Source organism: Rhipicephalus sanguineus, chromosome 6 (genome assembly GCF_013339695.2).
Source record: "Rhipicephalus sanguineus isolate Rsan-2018 chromosome 6, BIME_Rsan_1.4, whole genome shotgun sequence".
NCBI classification, from domain to species: Eukaryota; Metazoa; Arthropoda; class Arachnida; order Ixodida; family Ixodidae; genus Rhipicephalus; species Rhipicephalus sanguineus.
Window position 1 is genome coordinate 10,611,924 of NC_051181.1, and position 14,217 is coordinate 10,626,140.

At 45.4% G+C, this 14,217-nt stretch overlaps 2 long non-coding RNA genes across 2 annotated transcripts; both read right to left on the reverse strand.

Moving 5' to 3' along the window:
* Positions 1–1,108: 1,108 nt before the first annotated feature.
* LOC125758769 (uncharacterized) lies at positions 1,109–2,588 on the reverse strand. The gene is made up of 2 exons (XR_007416400.1): positions 2,462–2,588; positions 1,109–1,279 (listed from the first exon to the last, which is right to left on the reverse strand). It is a non-coding gene; the product is annotated as an uncharacterized LOC125758769 (long non-coding RNA).
* Positions 2,589–12,372: 9,784 nt separating this feature from the next.
* LOC125758770 (uncharacterized) lies at positions 12,373–13,867 on the reverse strand. Its single transcript, XR_007416401.1, has 2 exons — positions 13,640–13,867; positions 12,373–12,527 (listed from the first exon to the last, which is right to left on the reverse strand). It is a non-coding gene; the product is annotated as an uncharacterized LOC125758770 (long non-coding RNA).
* Between the last annotated feature and the right edge of the window lie 350 nt (positions 13,868–14,217).

Consider the following 14,217-nt stretch of genomic DNA (forward strand, 5'->3'; position numbering starts at 1 on the left):
ATTGCATGGATGGATGGATGGATGGATGGATGGATGGATGGATGAATAAACTTTATTTAGGTCCCTCGGAACGCGCCCTAGCACGTTGCGGGCCGCTCCCACGCCGGAACAGAAAGATGCTGCGTCGCGGGCCCGTTGGACTGCCCATAGTTGTGTTTCGATTCCGGAGCTTGTAATAGCATCTTCCCATTTTGACTCCGTGATGACTTCGCCGCCGTGTAACGCGGGGCGCCGCCAGAGCATGTGTTCGAGATTAGCGATATCTGCGCATAATGAACATGCATTACATGGCTGTATTTCAGGATAGATCTTCTGCAATAGCGCGGGGTTAGGGTACGCCCCGACCTGAAGTAACCTGAGTGTCAGAGCCTGTGGTCTGCTTAATTTTCTGTGTGGTGGAGGGCACTGTCTCCGCTCCAGGTAAAAATGCTTGGTGATTTCGTTATACGAAGTGGGAGGGTCCCGATTCTCCAAAACCACAGCACGCGCTCCGGTAGCTACGCGGTCTACTAGTCCTCGCGCAGCTATGTGGGCCGACTCATTGAGATTGGGCGGGGCTCCCTCGATCTGTCCCATGTGAGCTGGGAACCAGACAAGTGTGTGTGGCTCGATGCTCTTGTCCCGAAGGATCCGCAAGGCCGGTTCCGAGATGGTGCCCTTGGCAAATGCTCTGATCGCCGATCTCGAGTCGCTGTAAATCGTGGACCACCTGTTGTCCAGCAAGGCCAACGCAACCCTAGCAAAAATTCCCAATAGAAAAACCAATAGCCTATTGGTTTATGAAACACCTATTGGTCTATTGGTTCTTATAGGTCTATTGGTTCCTATTGGTCTATTGGTTCTTATAGGTCTCTTGGTTCCTATAGGTCTATTGGTTCTTATAGGTCTATTGGTTCTTATAGGTCTATTGGTTCTGTATAGGTCTATTTGTTTTGTATTTGCATATTTGAACTATATTAGCCTATTGGTAATGTATTAGTTTTGTATCTGTCTATTTGCCATTCATTAGCCCATCACAAATGGTCTTGCATAAATGCGTCGTTGGTGTCAGTTTTCATGCAGAAGACCCACAATGTGGCAGCGCCCCTGCAATGATAATCACAGTGGATGAATGAGGCATATGTTCAAATATATTCTCATAATGAAAACTACAAGTGCTTCTTCTGGCCCTTGATGATGTTGGCGATCTTGCGGGCGACTATTTTGCCAAGGCAACTATGTCTTGTGTCAATTTCTTCTGGACTGCCTCATCCGCACTCGAGGAAGTGCCTGAAAGATTCTGTAAATAAACAGAGCCATGATATCAGAAAACAGTAACACATATTTAATTAAAGTTTATACCTTTGAAGCAATTTATAGAAAGTAGGCGGCACAGTGAGAAATTATCTAGACCTTCATTCGCTGCACATGTTCACAATGTTGCAGGAGCTGAACTATAGCAAAAAACTGAGTGAAATATTACACACCCAACTGTGGCTTATTGCGTGAAAGAAAACAGTATATCGGCAAAATTTTGCGGCAAAAAAGGAAGGAAAAGAAAGGGGCAATTTTTTTTTTTAATTAAGCAGCGCCTTATCCCGTTTACACGCTTGCGTGCTGTGTTTTTTGAGCTGTACCCAAGAATGAACTGCAAACTCGTCCTTAAATTACAGCAAACTCAATAATCACTTACTATCTGTGACGTGCTCTTTTTCACGATGGTGGTGCGACTATCATACCTAGAGCATGCCACTAAATCTCAACTTAAAGATGGCATGAAATAAATTAAGCTAGGGTAGATTCACGATGAGGCAACAGTAATATGTAAGACTGTAGTAAAGGCAGCCTAGATTCCATATCATTGCAAGCCCAACACAGCAGTCAGGCTACAATGAGTTGGATATAACACACGTGCTGCATGTTACGTGCTTATGCAATTAAGCCAACAACATCAATAAATCGCACCAGTGTAGTACATATGCTATGGACATTTTGTATAATGAATTATCATGTGGCCTTCATGTGGTTCTTGTGACATTATGTCGAACAAGTATGATAAGCCGATTGGCGCGCACTACAACACACAAACCGCATCGACTAGAGCGTTTTACTATGAGGCGATAAACGCGTTTTCGGCTCAACATGCACGTTGTAAATACTTACAAAGGGCTTGCGAGACTGCAACTACACTCACGAGCGTCTGTCCTTTACCTGTCCTTTATCTATGGTACGTTTTTTTGTGCATACTGACAAACACAAAAACAAACTGCAATAATATATGCGCTCAATCATTCAACTTCTATTAGAGCGTGTGCACTTGCAATCGAGGCATCGCTGGTCTCGCTGTCATCAAATACCGGAGACAAAGGACGAGGGACTTGTTATCCCGACCTTTCGGCTTCGTCCCAAGTTTGGATACAAAAAGGAAGGTGATATCAAATAAATACTAAATAGGAGTAAATACCATGCCCACTCAACTCACCAAACAATCGGAGCACATGGGCCTTGAAGTATAACCTTGTTGCTCGTCTTGCCATTATTCTTGGTGCCACTTTGTAGAGTCGAAATCGGTCGAAATCCAAGACATTTATGGCTCAGAACGTCTCCATCTGGTGCTTGCTGAACACAGTCTTCACGTTATCGTCGCGGAAGCACACTAAAGCAAACACCGTGTAAGCAGGCTTACGTGAAGCATCGAGATCACACAAAGCGCGCGCTAAGGCAGGCGACAGCCACAGAACGTTTTGGCTTAGCTTGGCCGCAGGCTGGGCTTGTCTTCGTATCGGCCGAGCGTGGATGGCGCGCCAAACGCACGGTCGGTCGCGTTTGCAGATCCACAATTCTTTCTCCTGTATCGTTACAGCACTACTTATATTGCTTAGCATAAATAGTTATAAACTTTACATATTATCCAAAGCTTCTCTTAAAGCTTAGCACATGGCTTAGCCTGCTTAACCAAGGAACGTGTAAAAAAAATGTTCACACATGCAGCGTCGCCACGCCGCGCACCATCTCACTTTTTTTTTTTTTTGTCACCTGGCTGGTTCTATGCCGGTTGTGATCTCATGGCGGTTTCTTTATTATTATTCTGTGGTGTCTGTGTTGTCGATTCCTTCGCAAGTTCTTCTTTAGCGTGTTTTACTCACGACCTGTACGCACGGCAGGTACGGAGACACCGTACCGCCGTGGTCGACACGCAGCCTTTTTATAACTCTTTTAGTCGCGCGAGTTGCTAACTGCACACGGTGTCTCACGGTGTACGATTAAGCTCAATCGGGATCAGGCTTATCAAAAGTGAATTGATCCCGTCTGCAGCTTGCGTATAATAGCCAATCATGATCAAGAAATTTGATCGGGATCGGGTCCGACGCGCTCAATCAGTCATAAGATATTATGAACAGCTACCAATAGGCGGTAGCTGTTTGAACAATAAAACTCCTGTTGGCCTTATACATCGTCTGTTAGTACATTAAGAAACCAATATAAGTACTTATTTGACCAATACAACTTCTATTGGTCCAATAAGACACCAAAAGGCAGCCCCTATTTGACCAATACAACTTCTATTGGTCCAATAAGACACCAATAGGCAGCACCTATTTGACCATTACAACTTCTATTGGTCCAATAAGACACCAATAGGCAGCACCTATATGACCAATACAACTTCTATTGGTCCAATAAGACACCAATAGGTGATGGCTATTGGTATCTATTGGTACCAATAGAGGTCTTATACAACCAATACAGCTCCAATAGATGTCCTATAGAACCAATAGCGATTTTCTTTGGACCAATAGAAAATCCTATTGGTATTTTTGCTAGGGAATCGCAGCTTGCTCCGCTATTTCGGCTGCCGTCGTCCGGACCGTCGTCGAGTTTGTGATTATCGCCTCGTGGTTGATGCTCACTGCCACATACGCCTTCCCCTCGGGATACCGGGCCGCGTCGACGAAACAACAGTCCCCGGCCTGATCGTGAGTCCTTTCTAAAAGAGCCTTTGCCCTGGCCCGTCTCCTACCCTCGTTATGCTCGGGGTGGACGATTGGAGGTGGTTGAATTTTTGATGAGATATATGCTTCTAGCATTCAAAAAATACTTTATTTTGTGATATCACGAAGTTTTAGAGGGTTTGGAGAAGATTGGAGGTGGTTGAATTTATGATGACACATATATGCCTCTAGCCTTCAGAGACCTTTATTCTGCGATTTCGCGATGTTTTATAGCATTTAGAGATAATTGGAGGATGTTGAATTTCTGACCAGAGATATAAGCCTCTAGCCATCAGAAACGCTGTATTTTGTGATTTCACGACTTTTCGTAGGGTTTGGAGAAGATTACAGGTGGTTGAATTTTTGTGAGAGATATATGCTTCTATCCTTCAGAAATGCTTTATCCTGCGGTTTCAGGATGCTTTATAGCGTTTGGAGACGATTAGAGGTTGTTGAATATTTGATATCTTTATGCTCAGAAACCTTTATTCTGCGATTTCGCGATGTTTTATAGCGTTTAGAGATAATTGGAGGATGTTGAATTTCTGATCAGAGATTTAAGCCTCTAGCCATCAGAAACGCTGTATTTCGTGATTTCACGACTTTTCATAGGGTTTGAAGACGATTGGAGGTGGTTGAAATTTTGATGAGAGATATATGCTTCTACCCCTCAGAAATGCTTTATTCTGCGATTTGACGACGTTTTATAGTATTTGTAGACGATTGGAGGTGGTGGAATTTCTGATCAGAGATATAAGCTTCTAGCCCTCAGAAACACTGTATTTTGTGATTTCCGACGTTTCATAGGGTTTGGAGAAGATTGGAGGTGGTTGATTTTTTGATGACGCATATATGCTTCTAGCCTTCAGAAATGCTTTATCCTGCGAATTCACGATGCTTTACACCGTTTGGAGACGATTGGAGGTGGTTGAAGATTTGATATTTTTATGCTTCTAGTATTCAGATGTGCTTTATTCTGCGATTTTGCGTTGTTTTATACCGTTTAGAGACAATGGAGGATGTTGAATTTCTGATCAGAGGCATAAGCTTCTAGCCATCAGAAACGCTGTATTTTTTTATTTGACGACTTTTCATAGCGTTTGAAGACGATTGGACGTGGTCGAATTTTTGATGAGAGATATATGCGTCTCTCCTTCAGAAATGCTTTATAATGCGATATGACGATGTTTTAGAGTGTTTGGAGACGATTCCAGGTGGTTGAATATTTGATGAGATATATGCTTTAGCATTCAGAAATGCTTTATTTTTTTATATCATGAAGTTTTATAGGGTTTGGAGACGATTGGAGGTTAAATTTTTGATGAGAGATATATGCTTTTATCCTTCAGAAATGCTGTATTCTGCGATTTGGTGATGTTTTATAGCGTTTAGAGAGAATAGGAGGAGGTTGAATTTCTGATCTGAGATAGCTTTTGGCCTTCAGATGCGCTGTATTTTGTGATTTCACGACGGTTGTATTTGATGAGAGATGTATGCTTCTAGCCCTCGGAAATGCTATATTCTGCGATTTGACGATGTTTTATAGTGTTTGGAGACTATTGGTGGTGGTTGAATGTTTGATGAGATATATGCTTCTAGAGATATATGCTGCGCGTGAAGACACTAGCCTTGGCGACTGTACTTGTGTGGATCCTATCTGCGTGGAGCTCGGTGTCGACGGATATTGTGTCCTTAAGTTTTAAAGTCACCGGGATATCTAACAGCTTGGATGGGGCTGAAGATGACTGCTTGTGGGGTGACGGTGCTTCGCAGCACACCATCTCGGGCTCCGAGTCCGAGGACTCGTCGAGTGACGACAATTGAGCACGTAGTCGTATACTGCAATAAACGCTCTTCGTTCGCTAACTGGTGCATTTTTAATTTTAAAAGTCACAACATATCCACGTGGTGAATGATGATGAGTGGGGCGAAGCGAACTCGCGCTGCAGCACGGCGATGGCATTGGCGCGAGCGTGGTCCTTCTTGATGGAAGATATTGTGACTAGAATTGTTTGAGAACCACAATCTATTGCACACACCGCAACTATGGCCAAAACTGTTATCAAGGAAGTCCCTCTGGAAGCGCGCGTCGGCGCCTTCGGGCAGAGCCTGCCTGGTGCGTTTTGCAGCCACTTCACGTGCTCGCGCAGCCTCGCGGGCTCTGTCTGCCGGTACGCGCGCTTTTTCGCCATTTCACGGTCCTTCACACTTTGATGAACAGATTCGCGCCGCAACCGTGCAGCTTCGGCCTCGCGGGCTCGAACGGCGGGGTCTTCGCGCCGCATCCGTGCAGCTTGTCGAGCAGCTTCGGCCTCGCGGGCTCGAACGGCGGGGTCTTCGCGCCGCATCCGTGCAGCTTGTCGAGCAGCTTCGGCCTCGCGGGCTCGAACGGCGGGGTCATCTCGCCGCAGCCCTGCAGCTTGTCGAGCAGCTTCGGCCTCGCGGGCTCGAACGGCGGGGTCTTCTCGCCGCAGCCGTGCAGCTTGTCGAGCAGCTTCGGCTTCGCGGGCTCGAACGGCGGAATCTGCTTCGCGGCGTCGACGTGCAGCTTCGGCCTCGCGGGCTCTCACCTCAGGATTCTGTCTGCGAGCGCGCGCTGCCGCCGCCTTCCGTGCCCTCCGTTCCGCAGCCTTGTCTTCCATCTGGCGACTCCGTGCCAAGGAGAAAGAGTGCCAAGAGTGTCACTCGTCAACGTCTTCTTCTACTGCATACCAGAACGCGCGCTTATCACGAGCTAGAGGTGACTACTACAACGCTACAAACGGAGGATGGACAGACCCTTGGCATAAGGAGCTTCGCCCCTAAAAAGAAAAAAAATGTCGCGTGTATCCCTAGCAAAAATTCCAAATAGAAAACCAATAGCCTATTGGGTTATTGACACCTGTTGGTCTATTGGTTCTATAGGTCTATTGGAACTGTATTTGGCTATTGGTCTATTGGTTCTATATCAGCCTATTGGACCTATATTGGTGTATTGGTTCTCTATTAGCCAATTGGAATTATATTGGCCTATTGCTTCTGTATTTGCCTGCTGGCATTGTATTAGTTTTGTATTTGCCTACTTCTCAGCCCCATTAGAATTAGTCTTGCGCAAGTGTTTTATGGGTGTCTTGTCGTCATGCATGCCCACAATGTGGCAGCGCCCCTGCAATGATAATCACAGTGGATGAATGAGCCATATGATCAAATATATTCTCATAATCAAAACTACAAGTGCTTCTTCTGGCCCTTGATGATGTTGGCGATCTTGCGGGCGACTATTTTGCCAAGGCAACTATGTCTTGTGTCAATTTCTTCTGGACTGCCTCATCCGCACTCGAGGAAGTGCCTGCAAGATTCTGTAAATAAACAGAGCCATGAAATCAGAAAACAGTAACACATATTTAATTAAAGTTTATACCTTTGAAGCAATGTATAGAAAGTAGGCGGCACAGTGAGAAATTATCTAGACCTTCATTCGCTGCACATGTTCACAATGTTGCAGGAGCTGACCTATAGCAAAAAACTGAGTGAAATATTACACACCCAACTGTGGCTTATTGCGTGAAAGAAAACAGTATATCGGCAGAATTTTGCGGCAAAAAAGGAAGAAAAAGAAAGGGGCAAATTTTTTTTTTAAATTAAGCAGCGCCTTATCCCGTTTACACGCTTGCGTCCTGTGTTTTTTGAGCTGTACCCAAGAATGAACTGCAAACTCGTCCAGCAAACTCAATAATCACTTACTATCTGTGACGTGCTCTTTTTCACGATGGTGGTGCGACTATCATACCTAGAGCATGCCACTAAATCTCAACTTAAAGATGGCATGAAATAAATTAAGCTAGGGTAGATTCACGATGAGGCAACAGTAATATGTAAGACTGTAGTAAAGGCAGCCTAGATTCCATATCGTTGCAAGACCAACACAGCAGTCAGGCTGCAATGAGTTGGATATAACACACGTGCTGCATGTTACGTGCTTATGCAATTAAGCCAACAACATTAATAAATCGCACCAGTGTAGTACATATGCTATGCACATTTTGTATAATGAATTATCATGTGGCCTTCATGTGGTTCTTGTGACATTATGTCGAACAAGTATGATAAGCCGATTGGCACGCACTATAACACACAAACCGCATCGACTAGAGCGTTTTACTATGAGGCGATAAACGCGTTTTCGGCTCAACACGCACGTTGTAAATACTTACAAAGGGCTTGCGAGACTCCAACTACACTCACGAGCAGGGCGCCTGTCCTTTACCTCTAATCTATGCTACGTCTTTTTGTGCATACTGACAAACACAAAAACAAACTGCAATAATATATGCAATCATTCAACTTCCATTAGAGCGTGTGGACTTGCAATCGAGGCGTCGCTGGTCTCGCTGTCATCAAATACCGGAGACAAAGGACGAGGGACTTGCTTTCCCGACCTTTCGGCTTCGTCCCAAGTTTGAATACAAAAAGAAAGGTGATATCAAATAAATACTAAATAGGAGTAAATACCATGCCCACTGAACTCACCAAACAATCGGAGCACATGGGCCTTGAAGTATAACCTTGCCCTAGCAAAAATACCAATAGGATTTCCTATTGGTCCAATAGAAAATCGCTATTGGTTCTATAGGACATCTATTGGAGCTGTATTGGTTGTATAAGACTTCTATTGGTACCAATAGATACCAATAGCCACCACCTATTGGTGTCTTATTGGACCAATAGATGTTGTATTGGTCAAATAGGTGCTGCCTATTTGTGTCTTATTGGACCCTTTTGGTGTCTTATTGGACCAATAGAAGTTGTATTGGTCAAATAGGTGCTGCCTATTGGTGACTTATTGGGCGAATAGAAGTTGTATTGGTCAAATAAGTACTTCTATTGGTTTCTTAATGTACTAACAGAAGATGTATAAGGCCAACAGGAGTTTTATTGTTCAAACAGCTACCGCCTATTGGTAGCTGTTTATAACATCTTATGACTGATTGAGCGCGTCGGACCCGATCCCGATCAAATTTCTTGATCATGATTGGCTATTATACGCAAGCTGCAGACGGGATCAATTCACTTTTGATAAGTCTGATCCCAATTGAGCTTAATCGTACACCGTGAGACACCGTGTGCAGTTAGCAACTCGCGCGACTAAAAGAGTTATAAAAAGGCTGCGTGTCGACCACGGCGGTACGGTGTCTCCGTACCTGCCATGCGGTAAACGGGCACTATACATAACTTGCAAGTGACGTCAGTGCCTGTCTTCCGCCCGCCATCACCGAGCACATACGTCTCAGTAGCCGCGCTGTGTTTACGTTCGTGCGCGGATCGTTCGGCGTAGTGCGCGTGTTTTGATCGTTTGCCTTGCGCTTATGACGAACGAGAATCGTTCAGGACATCATGCAGCCTGCAGTGTTGTCAGTGGTGTCGCAGTGGTGTCAGTGGTGTCAGTGGTGAAACAACTTCGCACGAGTCACCTACAGCGGCGCTCTTCGCCCCCTGCATTTTGCGGCGCTCAAACTGCACAAATTTCGTCGCTGATTGCTGCATAAAACCATGGCCCAATAACACGTTTGACGCCCGGTCGGGGTTCGTTTCACCGAAGAGCTAAGAGAGCCTCCCGACAGCCAAGGCGCGACCGCTGTGTTCAATTCGGTGCTTCACATTTCGACAAAAATTGACCTCGCGCATAACTCCGTGGTGATACACTCGGCGAAAAGGTGAGGAGATGCGGAAGCATAACTTGCCTTTATGAAAGTGACACCCGCACACATAAACGTTGTACAACGTCTGCGGTCCTTCCTGTTTACGCGCGCATAAGCCATGTGCTCCGCTTCTTGGACAGCTCTTTCGTGCGGTCGCACGGGTTTGTGATCACGTTTGGCATACAGTACGTCCCCACGTCTGGTCTTTTTTTTTTAATTGATTTACACTTCTCGTGCAGCAGCCAAATGTCGCACAAATCGCCGTTGCGATGTGCAGCATTGACGGGAAATGCGAGAGCCGCCCAGCTTGAGTCGGTGTCGTCTGCTGCCATGTGCTCGCGGCGCATGCCGCGAAATCGTATCCCAGAGTTCCGCTGTGTGACGCAGTTGCAAGTAATCGACAACACAGACACCACAGAATAATAATAAAGAAACCGCCATGAGATCACAACCGGAATAGAACCAGCCAGGTGACAAAAAAAAAAAAAGTGAGACGGTGCGCGGCGTGGCGACGCTGCATGGGTGAACTATTTTTTTACACGTTCCTTGGTTAAGCAGGCTAAGCCATGTGCTAATCTTTAAGAGAAGCTTTGGATAATATGTAAAGTTTATAACTATTTATGCTAAGAAAAAGTGCTGTAAAGATACAGGAGAAAGAATTGTGGATCTGCAAACGCGACCGACCATGCGTTTGGCGCGCCATCCGCGCTCGGCCGATACGAAGACAAGCCCAGCCTGCGGCCAAGCTAAGCCAAAACTATAGCCACGATACCAAAACGTTCTGTGTCTGTCGCCTTAGCGCGCGCTTTGTGTAATCTCGATGCTTCACGTAAGCCTGCTTACACGGTGTTTGCTTTATTAGTGTGCTTCCGCGACGATAACGTGAAGACTGTGTTCAGCGTGCACCAGATGGAGACGTTCTGAGCCATAAATGTCTTGGATTTCGACCGGTTTCGACTAAGTGGCACCAAGAATAATGGCAAGACGAGCAACATGCAGCTTAGAAGAATATTTATTTAAAATATTTGGACAAACACAGAGAGAAAAGTGTTGAAAATGTGCGGGCTACTCGCTAAGGCTTTTGTTCCCTGCCAATGCTGCTAGGCTACGCCGGCGCACAAAACCGGAAGCCGTCCAGCAGCTGTGTTTGTAAACAGCGAAAGGGTCTATTGGCCGCGAGATCGAGCGGAGTCGCCGCCTAGCGGCTTCTGGCTGAACCGCGCCTAGTGTGGATTGATCCATGCGTCGTCTGCTAGACCCGTTGTGTTCGCATGTGTGCGTACGTTATGGAGATCCTCAAAAGGCGGTTTGTTCCGTTGCGTTAGGTTAGGTTAGGTATGCCTAACACGACGTAAAGAAGCATTTGGCCTTGATCGGCTGTATATGTACTGTAATAAGATCAGAGAGTGCACTTGTCGAGAGTCCTGTGTGTCGTCGTCGTACCCTCCTCTTTGCGCGTCTTTGCGTGTCTCTTTGCGCTACCTGCCTTAACATGAGTTCCCACAAACTAGCCCAGTTATCCGTTCTCGTACAGTTTGAAGTTGGCGCTTGTCCTGTGCACTTATTCTTCGCTCGTGTCCGTGTCTCTTTGCGCTACCTGCCTTAACATGAGTTCCCACAAACTAGCCCAGTTATCCGTTCTCGTACCCTCCGTTCACGAGAGTCATAGCAGTGTAGGTGCCGCTCTTTGGTTCAAGCGCATTGCAAAGTGCACTTGGCGTAGCCCTAAAGATGAGAAGTATTAGGTCTCATGTGAATATAGCCTTTTAGCGGCGCGGTGGTAAAAAAAAAGGCTCGCTTGTACTCGAGCGCTGTGGTTAGGTGTTATTTATACGTTACGCGATGAGCTTTAGTTGTCTACGGTCCTGGTCTCACTAGAGAGAAATATTTCCGTTAACTCACGTCTGACACTTCGGCACTTAAATTGTCCCCTAAAAAGAACAGAAAAAATGACAAGGAAATCGCAAAACTGAGCTGCCTTGCGCAATTTTAACTTGTGGCGAAGTTTACACAAATACACCCGTGTACTTAGATTAAGGTGCGCGTTAAAGAGCACTGATGGTCAAACATAATCTAAACGGCGTAGTTTACATTTATGTCGTAGTAATTTCACGCGAAGCCACATCTTTTTTTCTTTACATTATCTTGAGCGTTTGTGTTGCGTTGTTTAGATTGACGGAAGGCAGCGGACATTATTCGTATGAAAAAACGTACTCTGGTTCCGTGAAATAACCGGACCTTTGCTCCATTACTGTCGTGCAAGTAATCAATCGAAAAAATTTCCGTGCTGTACAGTTACCTTTGTGTAATGTTACTGGAATAAAAACAAGCGTGTGCGTGTCCCAGGTGAAAATTTGCAACTGGGAATGCAACTGGTCCCAACTGGTCCCAGTTCAAATGGTTTATGGAACAATTCCCAGCGGGGACCAGTTGGGTCCCCACTGCAACTGGTCCCAGCTGATCCCAGTTGGGTCCCCACTGCAACTGGTCCCAGTTGCTTCCCCACTGCAGCTGGTCCCAGTTGTTTCCCCACTGCAGCTGGTCCCAGTTGTTTCCCCACTGCAGCTGGTCCCAGCTTGTCACTGTTTTTTGCCCGCTTGTCCTATTCTCCTTTTTTGCCCTATTAGAATTAGCCTTGAGTAAGTGTTTCATGGGTGTCCCGTCGTCATGCAGAAGGCCTGCAATATAGCAGCGCCCATGCAATGATAATCACAGTGGATGAATGAGGCATACGTTCAAATATATTTTCATAATCAAAACTACAAATGCTTATGCTGGCCCTTCATGATGTCGGCGACCATTTTGCCAAGGCAACTATGTCTTGTGTCACTTTCTTCTGGGTAGCTGCAGCGGCACTCGAGGAAATGCCTCCAAAATTCTGAAAATAAACAGAGCCATGAAATCAGAAAAACTGTAACACTTCTTTATTGAACTTTAACTTTGATAGCAATGTGTACAAAGTTGGGGGTACAGTGAAAAATTATCTAGACCTGTGATTCACCGCATATGTTCACAATGTTGCGAAAGGCTGAGTGAAATATTACACACCCAACTATGGCTTATTGCGTAAAAGAACACAGCATATCTGCAAAATTTTGCGGCAATCGAGGAAGGAAATTAGAAGAGAGGGCAAAAGAAAAAAAATGAGTGGTGCCTTATCCTGTCTACATGCTTGCGTCCTGTGTTCTTTGAGATTCACCCAAGCATGAACTGCAAAACACTGAATTACTGCAAACTATTTCAATAATCACTTACAATCTGTATGGTTATCTTTTTCGGGATGGTGGTGACTATTATGCATAGAGCATGCCACTAAATGTCAACTTAAAGATGGCATGAAGTAATTAAATTAAGCTATGGTAGATTCACGATGAGGCAGTCAGAAAGATATAACAGACTGTAGTCAAGGCAGCCTAGTTTCCATATCGTTGCAAGCCCAACACAGCAGTCAGGCTGCAATGAGTTGGCTAAAACACGTGCATTAATAAACCGCACCAATGAACATATGTTACGCACATTTTGTAACGAATTATATCGTTCTTATGATATGTTGAACGAGTTTGATAAGCCGATTGGTGCGCGCGCCAACGCACACACTGCATCGACTAGAGCGTTTTATTAAGAGGCGATAAACGCGTTTTTGGCTCAACACACACGCTGAGCATAAAGTACACAAAGGGTTTGCGAGACTTCAACTACACTCACGAGCAGGGCACCGGTCCTTCAGCCCTGATCTACGCTTATGTTTCTTTGTGCATAGAGTCAAACACAACAACAAACTGCAACAATATATGTGTGCAATAATTCAACCTCCATTAAAGCGTCTGAACTGAAGCGTCGCTGGTCTCGCTGTCATCAGATACCAGAGACGGAGGACGAGGGACTTGTTTTCCCGATCCTTCTGCTTCGTCCCACGTTTTTAATACAAAAAATAAGGGCAATATCATGATATTGCCCTAAATAAGAGTAAATACCATGCACTCAACTCACCGAACAATCGGAGCACATGGGCCTTGACGTAAGCTTGTTGCTCGTCTTGCCATTATTCTTGGTGCCACTTTGTAGAGTCATAATCCAAGACATTTGTGGCTGAGTTCTTATGGTGCACGTTGAACATAGCCTTCACGTTCTCGTCGCGGAAATACACTAAAGCAAACACCGTGTAAGCAGGCTTACGTGTCGAGATTACACAAAGCGTGCGCCGAGTTAACTATTTGGCTTAGCTTGGCTGGCTTGGCCGCAAGCTCGGCTTGTCTTCGTATCGGGCGAGCGCGGATGGCGCGCCGGACGCACGACGTTTGCGCCTGTTTGCACCACATTATTTTCGCCTGTATTTTTATAGCGCTACTTGTCTTGCTTAGCATAAATTGCTGTAAAATTTAAATATTATTCAAAGCTTCTTTTTAAGGTTAGGACCATTCTGTAGAAGCAAGGAACGTGAAAAAAAAAAAAGTTCATAACAATTACCACGCAGCATCTCTGGCGCCACGTTAGCCACGTCGCGCACCGGTTCACTTTTTTGGTCAATCGGCTGTTTCTATGCCGGTTGCGGTCTCATGGCAGTTTCT